General features: G+C 43.1%; 1 protein-coding gene across 3 annotated transcripts in view; it reads left to right on the top strand.

The window, feature by feature from the left end:
* Positions 1-25935, top strand: part of ADAMTS9 (ADAM metallopeptidase with thrombospondin type 1 motif 9) — a 256847-nt gene that overhangs the window by 76921 nt on the left and 153991 nt on the right. The window lies entirely within an intron of this gene.

Below are 25935 nucleotides of genomic sequence, written 5' to 3'. Positions count from 1 at the left end.
TGATGGTGTTTCCATTCAGAAGCCGCTTCCAGATGGGATCTTGTAATGTGTAATGGGGTCTTGTAATGTGTGGCAACAGATGGGGCAGGAATTACATCCACAGACACCCATTCCCTCTCTGGTTATTGTTGCTACTGTCCCTGACCCATGTTCCTCTCCCTGTCCTCTGTCGTTCCTCAGCAAACACAATGGCAGTCTCACCAGGCCTCTTTAAGCAGAACAGAACTCCCGACTTTCTCCATCCCAGTTGAGCTGCCCTGAAGTAATACCCTTGGCAGGGAAAGGGAAAATGTTTGGAAGTTGCTGAGGAGTGGGATGTCAACTGTTCCATGCCATTTTGAAAGTGGAGCTGTACTTCAGTGTCTGTCCCTTTAGTGGTGATAGAGCCATGAACATTCCATTGCAGCCACTATGAGGACTTTTCTTTGAACCAGATTAATTTTAATTTTGATCCAGTTTAAACCGGGAAACCCTGGAAAATGCTACTAGCTGTGTTCAGAATGAGGATATTATGAGCATGACATTACTGTAGGTGAGATTTAAGTGTCAGTTAAAGGTGTGTGTTGGGATCTACCTGAGCCAAAAATATACCTGAAAAATACCTTATTGGTATTTGGGGGCATATTTCAGCATCTCAATGGTATCTGGGATTTTTTTGAGAAAACAAAAAAAAAAAAAAGAATTCACACACACACAAACAAAAATCCTGGATATATGTGGGGAAATTGAATTACCTGAGGATCAGCTGTGCCAGTGAGGAGCAGACCATTCCTTGCCAGAACAGCTTCAGGTGTGCAATTCCTCCTCCCCCCCCCCCCCGCATTTTTTCTTCTTGGGTCTTTCAGAAAAATCCCAGATCCGAATATGGTACCAGTACTGGGATCCCAGGATTTGTTGGGAATTCTGACATTTTTGAGCATCCAGTTGACCTGAACCATAAAATATTGGGGGGAGAGGGAATTGCACACCCCTAGTGTCAGTGGCCTTTGCCAGTACAAAGTGTTCTAAAGAAGTTTCTATGAAGCTAATTTTTTAAAAGGTTATCACTCTAGTCCAGAGAATTATGACCACAGCATAAATAATTGAAAATGATTTGATCATTGATTGCCTTCTGCAGTTTGATAGTAATAGTGTTTACAGAGCATGCTAGAGTTTTCAAAGAACCCTATACATGTTATCTTAGTAATCTTTACAACAGCCCTTCACATTCCCCCCTTTTTTTTGAATGAATAGAAGAGTTTATTGAAAGATTTGCATATACAGTAATAATCGCTTACAAAATGCTTCACTGATGCATATAAAAACAATAATCAGGTTGATTAGATTAGGATTACATTGTTTTTTTTTCTTTGCTCTGTTATTCTTACACACAAACAATGTATAACAAGCATTTAAATAAAGATGAGTGTCTGATCAAATAAGTGAGTTAATACCAAGCAAACAGAATGCTGACACTCTTTAAACCATGAAAGTGAAAGTACTGCTGGGAATGAATGTAAGTAATGAAAGGACTTGTGATGTAAGCTATTGCTTTACCAATGATAATTGGAAATTCTGGTAGCCTGAAGATTATGAGTTGCAGAACTATTGGCGTCAAAGCAGTGAGTCAAGAAATTAAAATAGCTATGAGACAGAGTATTAAATAATGATGCAATGATGGCAACTATACATGTGCTGCAGGAACCAAGTCGAGCAGTAGTACTAAAGCAAATGCTGAAGAAGATATTGAAAATAATATCTAATTACAAATAGCAAATAAAAAGGACCTATGCCGTGACTCAATCATAGTTATAGTATGTTAAAAGAGAATTGTGATGTAGGTGGACGTAGAAGGTAGCAGTTAAGAACAGAGTATTTTTAGATGCAGAGGGTTTTGTAGAGAACTGTCTTGCGAAGAAATGAAGTTAATGAAAGGAAGCCATTTAGCGGTGAAGTTAGATTCTTTTGGATAAATCTCCACTTGTAACAGTCTGTCATTTATTTTCTCCATAAGGAAGTGCTCCCATACATGTTTTAGCGAGTTCAAACTTGAAGGGGCTTGTGATGACTTCCAATAAGAGGCAATAGAAGACTTCGCTGCTGCCAATAAGCTAATGATCAGATCTTGTCTGATTTTGGGGATGTTTATGTCTTCCCATAAGTCTAAAAAGATTAAAGCAGGTGAAAAAGGCACAGTGTGATTAGTGATAGTTCTAATCTGATTCAGAGTATTTTTCCAGAAGGTCTGCATGATTGGGCACTCCCAGCAGCAATGAGCATAAGAACCTATGTGTCCACATTTCTTCCAACACTGTGGGGATTTGTTTTTGCCAAACGTTGCTTGCTTTTGCTGGGTGAAGTACCTTCTGTGCAGTATTTTAAACGATTGTATTCTGGTCCCAGACACTGATGAATTGAGCATACTAGATGAGTAAATATTTGACCACTGGTCAGGCGTAAAGTCAGTATTGCAATCACGATTCCACTGTTGTTGGGAAGGAAGGTGGTTTATGGTTGTCTAGTTTTGCTACAATGTCATATATGGCTGATATGAGGCCTTTTTAACATGCATTCGAAGAGTTCAACAATTTCTCGAAGGCCGTTAATGGTGTCTTCAAAATTTTAGTAAGGTTAATGGAGGACATAGCGTGATTTAATTGAAAGCAGAGAAACCAAGGTATTGTCTTATTACGTTTGTGGTCCAATTCAAATTTGGGCAAAAGACCAGTGCGCGAAGAGACCGGTGTGCATCTACAATGTGGTTGAGGTCAGCAGTTTTCAAGATTTTAAGGTGAGTAGTATTGCCGTCTGAATGCAGCCATGATAGGTGATGAATTGACGAGAATAGCAGCAAAGGGGGTAGAGCCTTTGGATGAATATGATCCCAAGCCTTGAGGATGGAAAGCAAGAAGGGATTTGAGTTAATTAAGGATGGGCGAGTCGAAGGTTTCAGCCATAGTATGTCTTGAAGGGAGAGAGGAGCCACCAATGGATGTATAAGTTTAGACCATTCGATATCATTACCACATCGAGCTAATTTGACCGAGGAGACTAATAATGTTGAGCAATGATACGTTGTGAGAACTGGATAATTTAGACCGCCCTCAGGCTTGTTGCGTATTAGTGTGAGAAAGCTTATCCTTGGTGTTTTGTGTTGCCAGAAAAATTTGTTAAAAGTTGCTTGCCAGTTTTTTAGAAGTGTGTTTGGTATGTCGATGGGTATGGCTCTAAATATATATAGAAGTTTTGGCATGGCAAATGATTTGAGAAGATGCAGTCAATCTACAACTGATAAGACATGCTTCTCCCTTTTTTAGATACTAAGTTTAATTTCCTTGAATATTCGGTTGTGGTTTACCGCGATTAAGTCTTTCAAGTGGCAAGGTATTTGAATCCCCAGATATTGTAAAGACTTTTTGGACCATTGGTAAGGATAACGAGAACAAATAAAGTTTTTAGAGTCTTTTGACAAGTTCAAAGGTAATGCGGAGACCCGAGACGTTGCTGAAGGCAAGAAGGATTTTTTGAAGTCTTGGCATTGAAGACTTTGGATCGGTTATATATAGTAGCATATCATCAGCAAATAGGCTGTTTTTAAAGTTGTGGTCGCCAGTTTTGATGCCATTAATAAGAGGGTCCTAACAAAGCTGCAAACGATTCTGTGGCCAATGCGAATAATGCAGGAGACAGTGGGTATCCTTGCCTGGTACCTTGTTGTAAGCGAAAATTAGATTTCAACCCATTAATCTTGATTTGTGCTGGTTCCTGATATATAGCTTGGATGGCTCGTAAGAAAATGTCACCAAACCCCATGTTTCTTAGAAGGGGTAACAAATAGGAAGTATCTAGAGAGTCAAATGCTTTCTCCACATAGAGAGATGATGATGATGATGATGATGATGATTTTTATTTATACCCCGCCCTCCCCGCCGAGGCAGGCTCAGGGCGGCTTACAGGACATAGTAAAACCATGTTAAAACAATAAAACAAGATTATACAGTTCAATACAGATAACAATTAAATATTTAAATAATCTAAAAACAGTCTAAAAATATAATCTAATAGTGCTATTATCTCAGTTACGTTAATGTTAATGATGGCGTGATGTTTATTCCAAGCTCCATCTTAGAAAGCTAGCCGGAAGAGGGCGGTTTTGCAGGCCCTATGGAATTGGCCAAGATCCCACAGGACCCACACTTCTTCCGGCAGCTGTTTCCACCATTGGGGTGCTTTTATAGAGAAGGCCTGTTCTCTAGTTGTTTTTAGTTTGATCTCTTTAGGCCCAGGTACTTTCAGAAGGTTTTGTGAACTGGATCGTAGTGCTCTCTGGGAAACATATGGAGAGAGGCGGTCCCTAAGGTAGGCAGGTCCTCGGCCATATAGGGCTTTAAGGTAATAACCAGCACCTTGTAACGAACTCGGTAAACAATTAGGTAAAAGATAGGAGAAGGGCTTCTGTTTTGGTTGTAACACGCGAGGACATGATGTGCAAAGTTTTGTGAATGTTGTCAATAATTTCACGTCCTGGCATAAAGCCAGCTTGATCAGGATGTATATATAGTGTGGTGAGAGCATTTAAGCGTTTAGCCATTATAGCCATGAAAAATTTGTAGTCCTGATTTAACAACGATATTGGCCTGAATGAAGCAGGATTGGTAAGATCCTTATTAGGTTTGGGCAGGACTATAATGGAAGCGGCATTGCAAGTTTTGGGTAGAATACCCGTTTTCAAAATCTCGTTACAGGTATCTGTCAGTGGTTGTAGTAATTTAGGAGTGAATTTTTTGTAAAATTTGGCTGTGTAGCCATCCAGCCTGGGCGATTTGTTGTTTTTTAGATGTTTGATGATATCTTTTACTTCATCGGTGTCAAAAGGGCAATCCAAAAAGTCACAGTGTTCCGACGATAGCTTGCTCAGAGAAGGATGTGATGTGAAGAAGTCATCGATGGATTTAGAAGAGGGATTGTGTGATGAATACAACTTTTGATAGTAGGCCAGAAAGTTTTGCATGATGTCCTCGGATTTGGTGAGCAGGTTTCCGTGTTTGTCTTTAGAGGCATAAATGTGTTTAGAGGATGAGATTCACTTGATTCTCCAGGATAGGAATTTTAACGATTGAGGTGAATTGGTCAAATGTTTTTGTTTGAGAAAAAGAAGGGGTTTTTTTGTATCTGTGCTTTCAGGGGATTCCAAAATTTTGCACATGGAGAGAAGTTTGAGATAGGTCTTCTTGCCCCCTCTTTCTTTGTGTTGTAGATCCAGTTGTTGGATTATGGCCAGTAATTCTTGTTTGAAAGCCTCTCTGCATTTCTTTAGATGGGAGGCTAGTGAAATGATGTTCCCACGAGCTACTGCTTTTAGAGCTTCCCAAGTTATCGCTGATGTAGTGCCGTCGTCTGTGTTGTCTTGTAGGTATTGGTCCAAAAATAAGTCTAAGTGCTTAGTGGCTTCTTCATTGTGTAGAAGATTGTTATCAAATGTCCAGTTTTTTGAGGTTTTGTACTCTAGAAGTGGTGATAAGGAGCAAGTCACCCAGGCATGGTCTGACCAGATGATTGATCCAATGTCCACCTTGCAGATCTGATGCAAAAGTGGATTAAATAAAATAATAAACTCAATCCTAGTATAAGTGTCAAATCTTGGGAAATAGTAGGTATAGTTTTTCTCTGTTTTATGTAGGAATCTCCAGGTGTTCATTAGCAGATGGTCATTCAGAAGATTTTGAAGTTTTGAAGTATGTTGTGAGTTCTTCAAGAAGCGAGGATGAGGAGAGGAGTGGTCTAGCGTACGGTCTAGAATGCAGTTCAAGTCACCCCCAATGATCAGTTCACCTTCCTGGAAGTTTTGAAGGGTATTGAGAGTTTCCTCTAAGAAAGCTAGTGGTGAGGTGTTTGGGGCATAAATGGAAGCTATAGTGAATTTCTGGTCATCCAACAGACTTTTCACAAAAATACAATGTCCTTGGGGGTCTACCTTTGTTGCCTGATGACTGAATCCTAACTCATGGGAGAGTAGAATCGAAATGCCTCTTGATTTTGAGTTACCTTTGGCATAAAATTGGAATTGAATCCATTTGGCCTTCAGAGTGGGTTGGTCAGTTTTTTTAAAAATGAGTCTCTTGAACCAAGACGATATCTGAATGTTGTTGTGCAAGATTATTTAGAATGTGTTTCTCTTGATCAGATTATGGAGTCCTCTGATGTTAAGAGACTTGATGTTCCAAGCTTGAGTCATGAGGGATGTGTGATGAAGATTACAGGATTTAAGATTATAGAAAGAACTATGTTAGTAGAAGGAAATAGTAATGACTCTCCCGGGTTTGAGCCATGATGCAAGTCTTAGAAAAATGAATAAATAAATAAGTAAATAAATAAAAAAGTAAGGGAGAATCAATAAGCCAAAAAAAAAATCAGAAAGGAAACCCAATATAAACCCTGCAATTATTTGATGTAAATTAGCAACTATCAAGTTAGTGAATAGGAGCTAGCCAGTACTGTTAGAGGGATAGTACTTTGATTTTATATTCATATGAAGCAGCTGTTAATTAATTTCCCAGTTACAAGAACAATCAAGTGTAATGTATAAAGTTGATGTGATATATGTTAAGTTTCGTGTATGAAGAGGTATAGCAATGTTACACAATCAATTAAGTAGTACAATTAGTATTTAAGTTAATTAAGGATGTCTGTATTCCCAACAGTCTAAAGGCTTCTTTATGTATGAAACTCTAAAAAACAATTTGTTTCAAATTTGATTTTTTATAAAAAAACCCCAATAAGATGAACTTTTTCACAATATAAGTAGAAATATATACAATATAGAATCAAATAGTTAATCAAAGTGGCTTGACCCTTAATGAATTGATTATAATGCAACAACAATTGATTATACTTTAGCCACGTGAATAGAATTAATTTTAAACTAATCTAATATATGCATCTCATTTCTCTATGATAACATTTTAAAGTCAGGAGTAATAAAGAACTATGAACAGTAAATGGTCTATATGAGTAAAATAGCAAGATATAGTAATAGTATGTTTAAAATGCAATGCATTCTATTACCTTAAATAACGATCGGGCAAACTTCAAATATGAAGTCTCACTTGACCCAGTAGTATAAAAATTCACAGGGCCAACAGAGCTAGTGCTCTGAATTAAGAGATTACACAAATTAGAACTTTAATAAACTAACACAAAGAAACAAAAATTGAACTCTTCCCCCCTCCCCCTAGTGTTGAATTATGATAGGGCAATGAATTCAAGCAAACAGCAAGTAAACAGTGATGATGGGCTTTAAATGATGGCCCTAATACGGCATGCTCTTTAGAAGAAGAAAAAAAAAAGTTTGTGAGTTGTTAAAGCATGTTGTAAAATATAAAGGTAAACTGAACGAATGACCACTTTATTGTCCTTGGGCGGAGATGCAGGAGGCTTTCTCTTCTGGGAGGACTTGGATGCGTCTGTCAGCAATGGTACGTGTAGGAACTGCAAGAGAGCGAAGCCTGAAGAGGGGTCAGAGACAGTATAGAGCTTGTCTTTATAAGACACTTCAACATTAATAAGATTGACCCAGCGGTAGCGTATTTTGGCATGTTGCAGCGAATCAGTGATTTGTTTTAAGTCACGACACTTGGACAGGACTTCACGGGGCAGATCAGGGAAAACTTGTATACGGTCCCCTTTATATTGTAAAGAGCCATTATTGAGCATTGCCTCTAAGATTTCTCACTGGGATCGTGCCTCCTGGACAACAGTTATGATGTCTCAAGGCCCCACCCTAGATGAAAGATTAGGTGGGCCAAGGCGATATGCCGCAGTAATGAAGGGTGTAAAACCATCGTCCATTCCCAACTCCTGTGCCAGCCAGTTGGCAATAAATGCTATTAAATCCTATTGAAATGCCATATTTTCAGCACAGCCTCTAAATTTTAGGTGGGTTTGCCAAATTGAGGCTTCCAGCTGGAGGACTCTGTCATGTAGCGTGCCATTTTCAGCATGACATCTTCTTGTAGATTAGTGCACATTTCCCTTCCGCCGTTCTACTTACATTTTGTAGAGTAAGCTTAAAATCTGCAAACTGGTCAGTCAGTGGTTGTATTGAAGCAGCTATAGTCTCTAATTTTGAGTTCAACAGTGCTTAGGAGCGCGGTAAAAGCAGGATCAGTAATGGCGGGAATCACCGGGGACAAGGAGGCTTCTTCCAGCACCAAGTTGTCTGAGTCGGTCTCTTCATCAGGAAGAAGACTGTGTTGAGTCACTTCGGGAAAGAAGGTAGTTATATCTTTTCTAGCCATGTTAGTTGGATGGGCTTTTTCAGCGTCAGTTTTGCCCATTGTATTGTAATGTTTTAAGATCAAAAGATTGTCTTAAGTGCCTTAAGACTGATATAATAGGGGGAAGAAGGGACGGAGCTCACAGATTATGCTGCCATTCCATTGGCGTCGAAGCCACGTCCCACGTTCCACCTTTTTCATTGCTTTAGTGTTCTGGAATCTTGCTCTGCGCAGCTCCTTATGATAAATTTAGCCAAATGAATTTTCCAAATTACTTCCCAAATGAATTTCCCAAATTACTTTCAGCTTTTTGTCATTGCCTCCCCCCCATTATTAATGTGCATGTGCATATAAATTTCTGCAGAAAAGCCAACATGATGCAATCTCAATTGCATACCTCCACCAAGAGTTGTTGTCTTGTATGGCTTTTTACTAATGTGCAAATGTGGCATTTTATTTTTAAAAAGGTCAGACAAGAAAGATTTTGATACAAACACAGTCGAGACTGATCTCTTGCAGTGTTTTTATCAAAGTACACTTGTACCTTGATAATGCAGAAGAGGGGGGAAGGGTGCAAATATATTGGGGATAAAGGATTTTAGCATATTTTGCATACACAGTGCTATATACAAAATTCAGGAATAAAAATAAGAACATAAGAGAAGCCATGTTGGATCAGGCCAATGGCCCATCCAGTCCAACAATCTGTGTCACAAAGTGGCCAAAAAACAAACAAACACCAAGTGCCTTCTAGAGGTCCACCATGGGGCTAGAAGCCTTTCCACTGTGCCCCTCCCAAGCACCAGAATACAGAGCATCACTGCCCCTGACAGAGTTCCAACAATAAGCTGCTCCAACGATACCTGAACAATGAGGTATTCCTAACATATCTGATTCTCCAGAAAAATAACCAGGTAATTTTGGAACTCCAAAATATGATGAGAATATTGAATCAGGAGAATTTAAAAGAATCCCTGAAGCTGCAAACATATTGTAGAAGGCAGGCGCAGAACAGCATCTGTAATTCTTAGTGAATTCATGGTTGGGGTATGTCTTGAACTGAGAACTTCCAGATTCACAGGTCTTAATACAATCCATTTCATTAACTCTCAGCTTGTTGTTGTGTAGTTTGTAGCTGCATCTGAAACATGCCATTTCCATGTATTCCATGTGGTTAAGTGTGCGGACTCTTATCTGGGAGAACCGGGTTTGATTCCCCACTCCTCCACTTGCACCTGCTAGCATGGCCTTGGGTCAGCCATAGCTCTGGCAGAGGTTGTCCTTGAAAGGGCAGCTGCTGCGAGAGCCCTCTCCAGCCCCACCCACCTCACAGGGTGTCTGTTGTGGGGGAGGAAGGTAAAGGAGATTGTGAGCCGCTCTGAGACTCTTCGGAGTGGAGGGCAGGATATAAATCCAATATCTTCTTCTATTCAAATCTCTCTATTCAGTCATGTTGATTAAATACTTCCTGATTTTGTGCCTGTCACAGCTGGAAATACAATCTAAAGCTAGCTTTTTAAAATGCAACTCATGCATAAAACCACAGAGTGCAAATACCATTTATATATTTATATTTGCTTTTCATGAGTAGTAGATTTGCTGAAGTCCTATTTGCAACTTGTAGTATTGCCCTAGAATTAATCTGGCACAAGTAGTGTGCAGATTACATTGCAACATCTTGATTTACAAGGCACTGGCATAAGAGCTGAGCTCAGTGTGTTAGAGAAGCAGTCCTAATTGAAAATGGATATATGACTTGTGGCCTCGCTTAGCCAGGCTGTGCACAGACCAAGATAGATAGGAAACAAAAAGCCTTCATGCCCAGCAAAAGTCTGGTCATCCTCAAGAAGACATAATCCTTTGGTTTAGTGGACATATTTAAAGTGTGAGGGTGCTGGGATGGATAGAATTAAATCGTCATTGAGCCTCTGGATGCTGAATTTCTCTGATTTAATTATTGTCACAGTTGCACACTGTTTTGCATCAGCATGTTGGTGACATCTGATTTGATGTAAATCTTCATATCCTGATCTCAGAAAAGGTGTTTATGAGCTTCAGCATCTGACTTAATTTAACTAAAAAAATCCCTTTATTGAAAAAGCTAAAAGTTTTACTATAAAATCACAAAAACCGCATACACCAAAAATTAAAAGTCAAAACATTAAGAAATGACACATACATAGACCAATAATATAGAAATTACAATGAAACTTATTTACAATTGTATTGAGAGCCATAACTTTACATATCTGCATTACAAAACTAGGAATTGTTGGGGTGGGTGACCTGGAAGACAGAAGCATTATTATAAATTCAATTGTAGGGGGACCATAATTCAACAAAATTAGAGATATATTGTTTTAATTCAATTTGCATCCATTGGTCCAAAGTTATTTCCATAACAAATATTTCCCAAATCTTCTTGTGTCAATCTGATAACAAGCTGACTGCAATGACTAAGTTGGCTGCAGCACATAAGAATGCTATTAAGTCTTGTCTTATTTGGGAGTGTTTTTGTTTTGAAATAGATTTAGCAGCATTACTTCCTCTGACTATTATTGATGTATGGTGGATTCCTATGACTCAGTTTTACACATTACGATTTCCACCAGTGTTACCCTTAATGTTTATCATCCCTGACATTGGAATATAAAAACAGGGTGTGCAATACCTGTGTGCAGTCTGAGAAAACTATTAAAATCTGATAGCTCTCCTCCTCCTTGGATTCTGATGCAATTTGGAAAAGAGTTACTCCTTCCCTTTTCCCACCCACTTAACTTGACTGCTGCTGTTGCTGTCTGGGGCTTTTGTGATGGCTCAGTGTCTTCTTCCTTTTCCCATCTTGGCTGCTGCTCCAGCAGTTCTGTATGATTCCTAGGGTACAGTCCCCAGGAATCCTGGTGCATGGGACATTGCTGGGCATTCAATGAGAGGAGGAGAACTGAGAAGCAAACTCGGCTGCAGAAGTCAAAGCCCCCCATTTGTGTTTGGAGTCATGTGGCTGAGAGAGTTTTGAGGTTCACAGGATGGGTTGAGAGCTTATAGAAGTGGAGTTGGAAAGGGATTTGGAAACCACATGGCCCTTGCTACGGTGTGTCATCAGAAACACTTGTGGGTTTTTGAAAGTTTTATTTATTTATTTATTTATTTATATTGGAATTTATACCCCGCCCTTCACACCGAAGTGTCTCAGGGCGGCTTACAACATAATAATTTAATACTACAATTTAAAACACTTACAAGTAGAATTAAAACCATAAATTAATAAAAACAAGATAGATAAAACCGGCGGTCTACAGATGCATTTCGTTCCATCCAAAAGATTTCCTTGTCAGTCAGTATTATAGGCCTGCCGGAAGAGGGCTGTCTTACAGGCCCTGCGGAACTGCCCTAGGTCCCGCAGGGCCCGCACCTCCTCCGGCAGCTGGTTCCACCAATAAGGTGCCGTTATTGAGAAGGCCCGATCCCTGGTGGATTTTAGACGGGCCTCCTTTGGCCCGGGGACTACCAACAGGTTTTGTGAACCCGAGCGTAGTACTCTCTGGGGAACGTGTGGGGAAAGACGGTCCCTAAGGTAGACAGGTCCTAGGCCATATAGGGCTTTAAAGGTAATGACCAACACCTTGTACCGGACTCGGAATATTACCGGCAGCCAGTGCAGATCCCGGAGCCCCGGCCGAATGTGCTCCCGTCTTGGGAGCCCTAATAACAGCCGGGCAGCAGCGTTCTGCACCAACTGCAGTTTCCGGGTCCGGCACAAGGGTAGCCCCATGTAGAGGGCATTACAGTAGTCTAACCTCGAGGTGACCGTAGCATGAATCACTGTTGCCAGGTCGTCACGTTCCAGGAAGGGGGCCAACTGCTTCGCCCGCCTAAGGTGAAAAAACGCGGACTTGGCAGTGGCTGCTATCTGGGCCTCCATTGTCAGTGAAGGCTCCAACAGCACCCCCAGGCTCTTGACCCTGCCCGACGCTGTTAGCGGCGCGCCGTCAAAAACTGGCAGGGGGATTTCCCTTCCCGGGCCGCCGCGACCCAGGCACAGGACCTCTGTCTTCGCCGGATTCAGCTTCAGCCCGCTCAGCCTAAACCACCTAGCCACTGCCTGTAACGCTCGGTCCAGATTTTCTGGGGCGCAGGCGGGCCGTCCGTCCATAAGCAGATAGAGCTGGGTATCATCAGCATATTGATGACACCCGAGCCCGTACCTTTGGGCAGTCTGGGCAAGGGGGCGCATGTAGATGTTAAATAACATCGGGGAGAGCACCGCCCCTTGAGGCACCCCGCAGTCAAGCGTGTGTCTCCGGGACAGTTCCTCCCCAATCGCCACCCTTTGTCCCCGACCGTCAAGGAAAGAGGAAAACCATTGCAAGGCCAACCCCTGAATCCCTGCGTCGGCAAGGCGGCACGCCAGAAGCCGATGGTCGACCATATCGAACGCTGCCGATAGGTCCAACAACATCAGCACCGCCGAGCCGCCTTGATCCAGATGCCGCTGAAGGTCATCCACCAGGGCGACCAGCACCGTCTCCGTCCCGTGGCCCGGGCGAAAACCAGACTGGTAGGGGTCAAGGACAGAAGCGTCCTCCAGGAAACTCTGTAGCTGCAACGCCACTGCCCTCTCGATAAGTTTGCCCAAAAAGGGCAAATTCGATACCGGCCGATAGTGTGCCAATTCGGTCGGATCTAACGTTGTTTTCTTCAAGAGGGGGCAGACCACCGCCTCTCTGAGCGCTGATGGAAAATGCCCCTCCAGTAGGGATCTATTTATGATATCCCGTATAGGATATCTTAGCTCCCTCCGGCAGGTCTTAATAAGCCAGGAGGGGCATGGGTCCAATTTACAAGTTGTTGGGCGTGCAGATAGGAGGATCCTGTCAACTTCTTCCAGGCTGAGCACGCCGAAGCCGTCCAGGACACGATCCGAAGACAGGCACGGAGCCTCAGGTCCACTAACTGTATCTAATATGGCAGGAAAGTCGGAACGGAGCGATGCGATTTTATCCGCAAAAAAATCCGCAAAAGCCTCACAGCCAATTTCCAATTCATTGAAATTTGGTCTGCCCTGTGGCAGCGTTGTAAGAGTCCGGATTGTGTTGAACAGTTGTGCCGGGCGCGAAATTGCGGACGCAATCTCCGCCGCAAAGTAAGTTTTCTTTGCGGCCTTGACTGCCATCTCATAGGACTTCATAACCTCTCTATAAGATGTTCGAGTCGCTTCGTCTCGAGTACGCCGCCATTGCCTCTCTAGTCGTCTGAGTCCCCGTTTCAGCCGACGCAGCCCCTGGTTATACCAGGGTGTCGGCCTTGAACGAGGGCGCAGAGGACGCCTAGGCGCGATCTCATCGATGGCTCCGGTGAGCCTATTATTCCAGGACTCCACCAGATCATCGAGGGAATCGCCAGGGGGCCAGGGATCCCGCAGAGCCGTCAGGAACCGTTCCGGGTCCATCAGGCTCCGCGGGCGAGCTAAAATAAGCTCGCCGCCCAAACGGGGTTGGGGTGGGACGTCCACACGAGCCTTGAGGGCATAGTGATCCGACCATGGCACCGCTATAGAAGCAAGATCGTCCACTAGAACTCCCGACGCGAAGATCAAGTCTAACATGTGACCGGCCTGGTGAGTGGGTGTCGTAACTACTTGGGAGAGTCCTAGTGTCGCCATGGAAGACACTAGGTCCATCGCCTGATTGGAGGTCACGTCATCGGCATGGACATTGAAGTCACCCAGAATCAAAAGTCTCGGGTGCCTCAATGCCCATCCTGTTGCGACCTCCATCAGTGATAGTAAGGCGCTGGCCGGTGCGTTAGGCGGTCGGTACACCAGCCAGATCGCCAACCCCTCCCCAACATCCCACGCCAGGCCAGCACATTCAATGCCCTTGATCTCCGGAGCCGGGAGGGCCCGGAAGGAGTAAACCTCTCGAATGAACAGGGCCACCCCTCCCCCCCGCCCGCTAGTCCGCGACTGGTGAAAGACCGAGTATCCCGGGGGCGCCATCTGGGAGAGAGCTACGGTCTCCCCATCGCGGACCCAGGTCTCGGTCACGCATGCCAGGTCCATGTCCTGCTCAAGCAGGAATTCCCGAAGGATAGAGGTCTTATTATTAATGGACCTGGCATTACATAACACCAGTGACGGAGGCGAGTAATCTCGCCTTGCCCCACTACCTGTCACCATCGGGATGGGACGCAGGCTGGAAGGTGGTCGAGCACTATCTCGTCTCGATCTCCTTCCCTTCCATTTCCCGTTTGATATTAGCTCTGAAATAGCGGAGCTGTTTTTGTGATGGTTGGTTCACAAAACCTGATTCCAGATTTCAGCCTGGACAAAGGATGTGTTTATCACTAAATGCAACTACTGTGCAGACAGAGCCTTTTCGTGATATAAAAACAATGTTCAATGACTGGAATGGAAAGTTCATTTGTGATGTTTATCATAGGATCATAGAGCTGGAAGGGGCCATGCAGGCTATCTAGTCCAACCTCCTGCTTAATGCAGGATCAGCCTAAAGCATCCCTATCAAGTCTTCTTCCAGCTGTTACTTGAAGGTTGCCAGTGAGGCAAGCTGATTTCACTGCTGAACTACTCTTAACTGTAAAAAAAATTACCCTAATAGCCACCTGATATCTTTCCACCATTACGAATCCTATCATCTGCTGCCTGCAGGAACAGCTCCCTGCCCTTTTCTAGATGACAGCCTTTCAAATACTTAAAGAAAACAATCATGCCTCCCTTCAACTTCCACTTCTTCAGGCAGAACATTTCCAAGTCCCTTAGCCTTCCCTTGTAGAACTTGGTCTCCAAGCCCCTGATCATTTTCATCATACTAAATCTACTAAATGGAAAAAAAAATCATTATCACTCTCCTCTGCACCTGCTCCATTCTGTCCACAGCCTTTTTGGTCTCAAGAATGTACACAGGACACCAGGATGGTGTGGCCTCACCCATGCAGTATACAGTGGCTCTGTGACATCTTGTGAAGTTATGCCTCTGTTGATACACACCATGTCTGCATCAACCATTTTTATTGCTATATCACATTTACGAGACCACCTATACCCCAAGATCTTGTTCACACACACTGTTACCCAGAAGTGTGTCCCCCATCTAGTATGCATGCTACTCATTTTTGTTACACAGATGTAAAACTCTGCACTTTGTGGAATTGCATCTCATTCACATCTGCCAACTTTTCCAGCGTATTCAGATCTAATTTAATTGTATATCTTCTGGGATGTTTGCTACTCCTCCCAGTTATCCCTCATAATCACCACTAGATTTCACTGGCAGAGCAGCTGCTCAGATGAGGCTTCTGCCTTGAACTGTTGAGTTTTGCTGTATGCAGAATGCATTATGATGTGTGGGTTCTGTGCTGTCATGAGCCAATTGGTCTGTTCTGTGCTAAGCATGATTGGTGTTAGATATTTTGCTGCACAACGGCAGCTGTTCTGCAAGATGTTCCGCCTTTGGGATAGCACTGTCTATATTGAAGCCATGTGCGTCTCTGCTTGTGACAGCTGTGGTACTTATGTGTCAGAGCAAAAAGTTAGTGCTGCCTTCACTAGCAGAGATCTCCATTTACTTGTAAGTGATGCAGGATAGTTTGGGGAGGGGAAACTTAACTCTGTATGAAACATCCAACTACAGCAGGTGAGAGATGTTTATGGAGAGATGTTTATGTCAAAGGAACCTAATTCAAAGGGGTAATCATTTATTTGTTTATTTCAATTTATATCCTGCCCTCCCCTCAGGGCAGCTGACATGGTCATGCATATGCATGAATATAGACATGTAATAAAGCATAAAAACAATAAAAGCAATTTAAAACATAAAAATTGACATTTCAGGTGCTATGATCTTAAGTGTGCTGTCTTGCAATTCCAGCTAGGTGTTCTCTGTAAAGCAGATCTTAATAGATCAGATGTTCTATATAGAGCATGTTTGGCTGAAATTAAATGGAAGTCCAGTGGCACCTTAAAAGCTAACAAAATTTATTTGAGCATGAGCATTTACGAATCAGAGCTCACTTTATCAGACTGAGGAAGAGAGGCTTGCCTTACAAAAACAAATAATCATGCTGAAATACATTTTGTTACACTGCTGCCCTAGGCAGTGTTATATCCTTCTAAGCCCACTGACTTCAGTGGACTCAGAAGGCTGTAATTCAGTCTCGGACTACTCTGTTAGTCATTAAGAGGCCTCTGGTCTTCTGTTTAATTTTGACAGAAGAATTGGCTGTTTCAAACATCCGTTCTATGTTCATTTTCTTGACTCAGCATAATATCCTTGATTGCTGTGCAGGAATGAGAAATATATAAGTCTACCTTCAGGGGATTGGCGGGATATAAATCCCATAAATAAATAATATTGTAGCAATAGGACACGGAGCAAGAGGGACTAGATGCTTAAAGATGGGTGATTGATGAGTAGATTTTTTTTGTCTAGGACCTCTGTTTTCTTGGCTGCTTCATGTTCCTAGTGATGTCTCCCTGGAGTATATAAAGGATAAGTAGACTTCTGTAGCAGTAGAAAAGAGTAAGAATACAATAGCACCTTAAAGGCTAACAACTACTGAACTCATACCCTATCACAAATTTTGTTAGTCATTAAAGATGCTACTGAACTCTTACTCTTTTCTGCTGCTGCAAACAGACCAACATGGCTGCCGCTTTTGATCTGGCTTCTGTAGTTCTTTTCAAACTGTTCAGCCTATGTATGTTCAGTTTGTGTTTGCTGGACATATGCAGGCTGCATGTATATTGTTGTTGTTCATGTGTTTATTAAGTTTAATTAATCGCCTCATCCTGGCCATGGCCGGGCTCTGGGTGATTTACATCAGATAAAAATAGAATAATACTTAATTTAGTACAATAAAACAATGGCAATAAAAGTTCCAATCCCCAATGGCATTATGTTAAATATGTTCATTTTCATCAGATTGTTGGAGCATATGGGGGGGGGGAGGAATGGAGGAACACTTGGGGAGGGGGTTGGCCAAAATATAGGCACCAACTGTCACTGTTCTCTATCAAAAGCCTATCAAAGGCGTGGTGGAACATCTCTGCCTTACAGGCCCTGTGGAATTGTAAAAGGCCCAGACATCATCCAACAGAGAGTTCTTCCAGGTAGGGGCCAGGACTGAAAAAGCCCTGGCCCTAGTTGAGGACAGTCGAACTTTTTTAGAGGCAGGGATTACCAGCAAGTTGTTACCAGCAGAACACAACATCCTACCAGGAACATAGCAGAGAAGATGGTCCCTTAGTTACATTGGTCCCAGGCCACTCAAGGCCTTAAAGGTTAACACCAAAACCTTGAACCTGACTGGGTACTCAACTAGAAGCCAGTGTAGCTGGCGCAGCGCAGGTTATATATGTGCCTTCCATAATGTTCCCAACAGGACTTGCGCCACCGCATTCTGGACCCATTGGAATTTTTGTGTCAGTCTCAAGTGTAGAATGTAGAGCCAATGTAGAATAAGTGTAGAGCAAGTTACAGTAGTCTCATCTGGAGGTGACAGTTGCATGGATCACTGTGACTAGGTCTGAACAGGTAAAAGGATTACTGAAGGAGGATAGGGAAATGGCTGAAAAGCTAAATGAATTTTTTGCCTCCGTCTTCACTGTAGAAGACGAGAACTTTTTGCCCGCCCCAGAACCACTAATTTTGGAAGGGGTGTTGAAAGACCTGAGTCAGATTGAGGTGACAAATGAGGAGGTCCTACAACTGATAGACAAATTAAAAACTAATAAGTCACCGGGTCCGGATGGCATACATCCGAGAGTTCTGAAGGAACTCAAAGTTGAACTTGTGGATCTTCTAACAAAAATCTGTAATCTTTCATTGAAATCTGCCTCCATTCCTGAGGACTGGAAGGTAGCAAATGTCACCCCCATCTTTAAAAAAGGTTCCAGAGGAGATCCGGGAAACTACAGGCCAGTCAGTCTGACTTCAATACCGGGAAAGTTGGTAGAAACCATTATCAAGGACAGAATGAGTAGGCACATTGATGAACACGGGTTATTGAGGAAGACTCAGCATGGGTTCTGCAAGGGAAGATCTTGCCTCACTAACCTGTTGCATTTCTTTGAGGGGGTGAACAAACATGTGGACAAAGGAGACCCGATAGATGTTGTTTACCTTGACTTCCAGAAAGCTTTTGATAAAGTTCCTCATCAAAGGCTCCTTAGAAAGCTTGAGAATCATGGAGTAAAAGGACAGGTCCTCTTGTGGATCAAAAACTGGCTGAGTAATAGGAAGCAGAGAGTGAGTATAAATGGGCAGTCTTCGCAGTGGAGGACGGTAAGCAGTGGGGTGCCGCAGGGCTCGGTACTGGGTCCCATGCTTTTTAACTTGTTCATAAATGATTTAGAGTTCGGAGTGAGCAGTGAAGTGGCCAAGTTTGCGGATGACACTAAATTGTTCAGGGTGGTGAGAACCAGAGAGGATTGTGAGGAACTCCAAAGGGATCTGTTGAGGCTGGGTGAGTGGGCGTCAACGTGGCAGATGCGGTTCAATGTGGCCAAGTGCAAAGTAATGCACATTGGGGCTAAGAATCCCAGCTACAAATACAAGTTGATGGGGTGTGAACTGGCAGAGACTGATCAAGAGAGAGATCTTGGGGTCATGATAGATAACTCACTGAAAGTGTCAAGACAGTGTGCGTTTGCAATAAAAAAGGCCAATGCCATGCTGGGAATTATTAGGAAGGGAATTGAAAACAAATCAGCCAGTATCATAATGCCCCTGTATAAATCGATGGTGCGGTCTCATTTGGAGTACTGTGTGCAGTTCTGGTCGCCGCACCTCAAAAAGGATATTATAGCTTTAGAGAAGGTGCAGAGAAGGGCAACTAGAATGATTAAAGGGCTGGAGCACTTTCCCTATGAAGAAAGGTTGAAACGCTTGGGACTCTTTAGCTTGGAGAAACGTCGACTGCGGGGTGACATGATAGAGGTTTACAAGATAATGCATGGAATGGAGAAAGTAGAGAAAGAAGTACTTTTCTCCCTTTCTCACAATACAAGAACTCGTGGGCATTCGATGAAATTGCTGAGCAGACAGGTTAAGACGGATAAAAGGAAGTACTTCTTCACCCAAAGGGTGATTAACATGTGGAATTCACTGCCACAGGAGGTGGTGGCGGCCACAAGTATAGCCACCTTCAAGAGGGGTTTAGATAAAAATATGGAGCACAGGTCCATCAGTGGCTATTAGCCACAGTGTATGGAGCACAGGTCCATCAGTGGCTATTAGCCACAGTGTATGTGTGTATATAACATTTTTTGCCACTGTGTGACACAGAGTGTTGGACTTGATGGGCCGTTGGCCTGATCCAACATGGCTTCTCTTATGTTCTTATGTAACAGGACAGGAGGGGAGCCAGTTGCTCGGCCTGATGAAGATAGAAAAAACACTTTGGCAGTCTGCATAACCTGGGCCTCCATTGTGAGGGTGGCATCCAGTGTCATGCCTAGACTCTTGTCAGATGACACCGGTGTCAATGTCAAGGGTCGGTAATCTGCTCCAGTTCTGGTCCCCCCAGCCACAGGACCTCTGTCTTTGATGGGTTCAGCTTCAGCCTGCTCTTTCTTAGTCAGCCCACTATAGCCTCTAAACCCTCAGCCAGAATTTGTGGGACTAAAGCTGACTGGCCACCCAGCAACAGATGCTGGGTGTCATTTGCATATTGGTGACACCCAAGCCCAAAACTCTGTGCCAGCTGCACTAGGGGGGTTCATGTAGATGTTAAACAACATTGGGGAGAGGAGTGACCCCTGGGAAACCCCACATACGAGGGGGCACCTGGTGGATACCTCCCTCCCTTGCACCACCCTCTGTCTTTGCCCATGGAGACATTATGCCATTCTCATAACAGTAATTCTCATAAATTTAAATGCCACCCCTTCTCTTCTCCAGCCCAAGATCTTTCCATTGTACCCTGTGGACCCATAGGATACTACGAAGAGATCATGCCGCTGCTGTGGCACAATTCTAGAGAGAAGGGGTTTAGAATTGTACCATAGCTATGGCATGATCTCTCAGTTGTATCCTGACCGACTGGCTGGGGAAGCAAAGAAAGATCAGGGAGAGGTCTTCCTATGGACCCAGCTGGGGCTCTGCTGGGCTACCCAGTTGAAGCTGGACAGTCCAGCAGAGCCTGCAGAACAGCTGATACTGCAGGGAGAGGTCTCCACACAGGCTCAGCGGGGAGGGAAGGCATTTTGTACTTCCTTCCCTCCCAGGACAGACTTCCCCAAGCACCCCATGGCCACTGGAGACCTAGGGAAGGTGAGGCATGGAGGGAAGAAACGAATTTTTCCCAAACCTAACAACCTTGGGAGGTTCAGGAGGGTTCATGGGAGGCATTTTGTCCTGAACCGGTTCAAAACGAACCATGAACCTGCCTGATTTGTGCATGAATCATGGTTCATAGTTCATTTTGTGCCTATCCTTAGTTCTCTTTATAGGCCCCTATCACTCATCACTTCTTCCTAAAGCTACATTTGCCCCATCAACTCCTTTGCTTTCTGGATGAACAAGAAAGAACAATCTATAGCAGGGCTGCTCTTTGTGGGACTGCATCTTTCCAGGACAAAAATTAATTGCAAGTTCCACAGCTTTCGAGCAGCAGACCGGAATGCAAGGAGATCTGCTTGTCAGGGCACAGCTTGGCTTGGAGCCCTGCTTGGCAAATGGATAGCCGGTGTTCCAGTCAATTTCACTGTTAAAAGGGAGCGTAAAGGAAGGATTATTTTACCCTTATTATGAGTGAATTTCAGTAGACCACAATTCCTTTCAATCTACCTGAAGCAGCCAACAAGATAGTACAGGGGTAGCTCTCAACAAAATAGCATCTTGAATTATTTTGCAGCAAAAAAACTTCATATAAAGCCAACCTAACTTGAAAATGGATTACTTTTATCCCTTCTGTCATTTATTCTGTCCTTTATTCTTTTAGCATGTCTGACTTCCAGTGTATCTGTGCCACTGCTGACATACTGTGGCATCTAGCTGCTGATCAGAAAGTCAGATGAACTTATTTCCTCCAAAGCTATCACAGTTTGAGGTGGGTTTTTTTTGTTCTGGATCAGTAAATAGGCACAACTCAATGGCTTTAGGAGGTTTTGCACTGCTGGCCTCAGCAGTTTGGCTGTTCCTTCATCTGTATGGGTTCAGGCAAGCAACCAAGGGAGAGACAAAGCACATAGTCAAAACACAGTCCAGAGGTATCCAGTAGTCCAAGTGTCAGACTGGTAGGGTCGATCTGAAAGACACAAACCAGGTCACAGTCTAAGACAGGGGTGGGGAACAGTGGCTCTCCAGATGTTTTTTGCCTACAACTCCCATCAGACCCAGCTGTTGGCCATGCTGGCTGAAGCTGATGGGAGTTGTAGGCAAAAAACATCTGGAGAGCCACTGTTCCCCACCCCTGGTCTAGGAGGTCAAACAACACAGTGATCCAGAACAATGCAAGGGCCAGTGGCCAAGCACACAAGAGTTCTAGACAAGTTACTTCCATGCTGCCTTGCCCTTTTCCTGCTGAGCCATTTGGGGACAGGTGCACCTCATCATGATGCTGAATCATCCAGGACAGGGGCAATTCATCAATGTCTGAGCAGCCTACTTACAGGGCTGTCAGCCCTGATCCTGTGGTGACACATACAAGGCAGAGGTTGACTGGTGCTGAGCTGCCAGCTGTGAGCTGTGGTGCTGGTCCTGAGCCTTTCTCCAGGTCTGCCTTCCCTGGTGTTCTAAGGGCTTTGGCAGCTGCAGGACTTCTGCTTCTGCTTTAATTTCTAGACTGTGGCACTGGGGACATGGCACACTGGCTTCAGTCTGAGACTCTGTCTCTCTGCCCCTGATGAAGTCTCTTCCTTGTTTGGCTGGTCTTCTTCCAGCATCTGAGGGCTAGGGCCCTCTTCTTCTGTCTCCTTCACATCTGAGGAGGTGTCTGCAGGCAGACCTATAGCACCAACATATTTACAAGATGTACAACATCTTTCTCCCATCCATTTTATTCTCATGGCAATCATCCTGTGAGGGTGGGCTAGGCTAAAAGAGATTGACAGTTCCAGGCTCACTTTTGTGGCACAGTGGGGATTCAAACCTGGGCCTCCCAGATCCTTGTCCTGCCACTCTAACCATTATATCACAATTAGCGTTCTGTTAACTAACTGCTTTCCCATTGTAGAACCATGCTAGTCTAATCCTAATACAGTGTACTTTCTCCCCCCACCCCAAACTTTACAAACATTTTTACGTTTTTATTACTTCTTCACTATGTCTTGTCTCTTGTGCTATGGTAAGGGTGAAGATTATCACTGAAGTATTTGAGCTGCTTTCAGTACAGTGTTTTGAAGTGTAGAAATTAGTTTGTATGTACCCTGGAACATGATGACCTGGATCCTGCCTCTTTTTTGGGTAAGAGGTAGATGACAACCTTTCCTACTTATTCTGTCCCCACCCCTGTTGATCTCTCAGCTCTGAATGAATTACTTCAAATGAAGGCCAATGTTCTTTTCATACCTGCAGGAGAGACTAGTGTTGCTTCAAGCCAGATTCATCACTTCAGAGTTTTCTGGTGGATCCCGTTACTTGGATAATTCACCAGTTCAGTGATGTGACTCTTTAAATATAAAATACATAAAGCTTTATATTTTTCAAGAGTGCTTTGATCCTAGCACTGAAATGTATTATTGCTGTGATGGGTGGGTAGCGGTTGCTGAATGCCAGCCTCCAGAGTATTTTCCATTTCTTCAGCAAATTGGCATTGACTTTTTGCAAGGAAAAGAGCTATAGCTATTATTTTGTGGATCTATTAGTTTAATTCCTGTATTTATTAAATGCTCTTGGTTCCTGCAGCTAATTCAGTTCAGCACTTCTGCTTATGTGGGGTAGGAGCACTTCCATCAGTTCCCCTTGCACTAGTGTGCTGCTCCCACATAGTACCCTGAAATGTTCCCAAGGTCCCCTTAACTGGCAGGAATTATTTTGGAGTGTATAAAGAGTTGCACTTAGAATGTGGGAGGCAGGAAAGATCTGTAACGCTAGCAGAGCTCTGCTCATGGCCTTTGGGGTCTGCAGCCCTTTGTATCTAGCGCTGGTTACAATGCTTCCATTACTTATTTTCTTTACAAATTGCAGCTACTGGAATAGACCAGATTGTTCAGTCCGCTGCTGAATTCTGTAATGCACCGTTTGGGAGGCAATTAACTTTAGGCTTCCTTGCTTTCATCAGAGATGCTGAAGTGAGATGCTTTTTAGCTGACCTTTTTCTTCAGCGTTTAACCTTTATTATTAGGCTAAAAAGTCTTTGGCTAAAAGATGCGCTGAATGAATACCGCAGCCATAGCACTCTACTGCACCGACCCCTGCCCCCATGGCTTCTCATTTCAGTTTCATTTGAAACAGTTTCAAAGTTTTATTCTTGACATCTTGAATCCCTCTCCCCAGTTTGCTTTTACAGACACATCTCTTATTTATTCTGTGTATGCGTTTCTGAGATTTCAGTAGTGCCTGCAAGATGGACAGTCTCCTGCTGTCATGCAAGCACATATTATTATATCCGTGTGGATGCTGATCTCCCCATCAAGATTCAGGCTAATAAGTTCTCCCTCTGGGTTCAGCTTCCTTCTTGTATGCGCTTGTCTAACAACATACTTGCCATCTCTGCTCATTAGGCAGACTTTTCACTGCCTTTAGTGGCTGGGCCTCATTCATGAAATGTTTTTCAGTACCCCCTGAAAGGGAGAGCGGATTGGGAGGCTATACCAAGCAGTTTTGTAGTCTGTATTGCCTTCCAGAATTTGCAGGGTTTCTTTCTGGGTAATTTTCAGTACTGTTTGACATACCAGTGGTTGGTATGCTGGTATCAATTGCCTGCTCAGAAAATGAAGACTTTGGCAATGAAAGATTCCTTTTGTAGACTTTGAAACAAGAATTTCAGTGCAGTCCCCATAGTTCACTTAATGCTATTAACTGTACTAATGACCATGCAGGGGGAGGGGAAGTTATTGTAGAAGCAAAATATTGCTTAATATAGTAATCTCAGGTTTCTGTAACCCTTTTGTAATTTTCATTGTCTTTACTAATGGAGTAAAGTGGGAGGTGGTGGTTGAAGCTTTTTATTATATATTTATTCTAAAATGTTGAAATGACAAGAATAGAAGTGTAAAATAACCTTTTTAAGAAAGAAAATATAATTAACATATAGCTGCAACTAGAGATTTTATTAACATTCAAAAGCCGTCCTCAAAAGTTGTGGGCACTTCTTGAGAAATAATTACATAACAATTTGATATCAAAGAGCTTCTTCCAGCTATGATTTAGCTACTTCTCGTCATGCATATTTGACTTCTGGTCATGCCTATCAATCTTTTGATCAAACTGTCCTGAGTTTGGAAAGAATTTCTAGTCACAGTTTCTGTTTTCTTTAGTTTTAATGTTGGCTTGAGAGTGAGACATGTTTTTGACTTGGGATCTACAGGCAGCTCTGGATATATGCTTCCAATCAGATCCTGACCAAGACAACCATATGAATCCCAAGACTTTTGCACCAGTATTGAAATTCATGGGCTTTTCTCAAAGCCATCTTAAGAGACAGAAACACACTACATGTCTCTAAATTGATATCTAGGACAGGGCTCAATCCTAGAAACTATGGCTTTGCTAAAGGAGGGTTAGATTGTACTCTTTGGTAGCACCTTTTCTAGCAACTAAAACTTTATTTTCCAGAGACTTCTTGACATGTGTAAGGATTCTGGAGGTTGTGCTCCACACAGGAAATCATAGAATAAGGTATCAAAATGACTATCATAAGTAGAAGAATAGAAAGCCCAGCTTTGCTATTCATACCTCAGTCAAAGTATGCCATGGTATTTCAGAAAATCTGTGTTGGTTCTTAGAACCTCCGCCATCATATATTAGCTGGCAGGGGTCGTTTTGTAGAAAAATAGGTGGTGGAGCTCATCCAGGGATTGTTATGCAGCTGCACATACTATTCAATGAACAAGGAGGTGGAACTCTCAGAAAGGTTCAGGAGCTGTGCTCCTGTGAGCTCCCACTGAATCCGAGGCCTGGCTGGGACTGTGATGTTCTGTACTTGCTGGCTGGAGAGGAAAGTGCCATGGAAGAGACCTCACTTACATATTGACTCACAGTGGAGAAAGTCAGTGGGGTGGAACTGAGGTCTCTGTTCCTTCAGCCTTTGATCAGTTCAGCAATTTGCCCCCCTGGCAGAAGACAGTTGTCATCTAGGACTTTTGATGATAGAAAAATACACTAAAGTAGATTCTTCCCCTTACCAGTATCTAAATATTATAATAACATCTATGCTAGACTTGTGCAAATGACCTTTTTGCTCAAATGTCAGTCATGAACCAATATTTTGATCTGGTGAAATTCAGTTTGGGAGAATGGTGGGGAGCGGGGACTTGCCTCTATGTTCACACTGATCTTCAAAAGCATAGAGAAAGCTATACAGGTTCTCCCTGCATCTGCAGCTCAGGTCACGCTCAGAGATTATACTTCTGCTCCTTCCCAACTCAGTTTTGCAAATATCCTAAGTGATTGGTTAGCTGTCTATACAAGCTCATATATGTTAGAATGTGCTGTTGGGATACCAAATTCATAGTTATATTATAGAAAAATATAAGAAGATTTTTTGGATTTATATCCCG

The sequence above is a fragment of the Heteronotia binoei genome, chromosome 5 (assembly GCF_032191835.1).
Source record: "Heteronotia binoei isolate CCM8104 ecotype False Entrance Well chromosome 5, APGP_CSIRO_Hbin_v1, whole genome shotgun sequence".
In the NCBI taxonomy this organism is placed as follows: Eukaryota; Metazoa; Chordata; class Lepidosauria; order Squamata; family Gekkonidae; genus Heteronotia; species Heteronotia binoei.
This window is presented reverse-complemented; position numbering and strand designations above follow the sequence as displayed.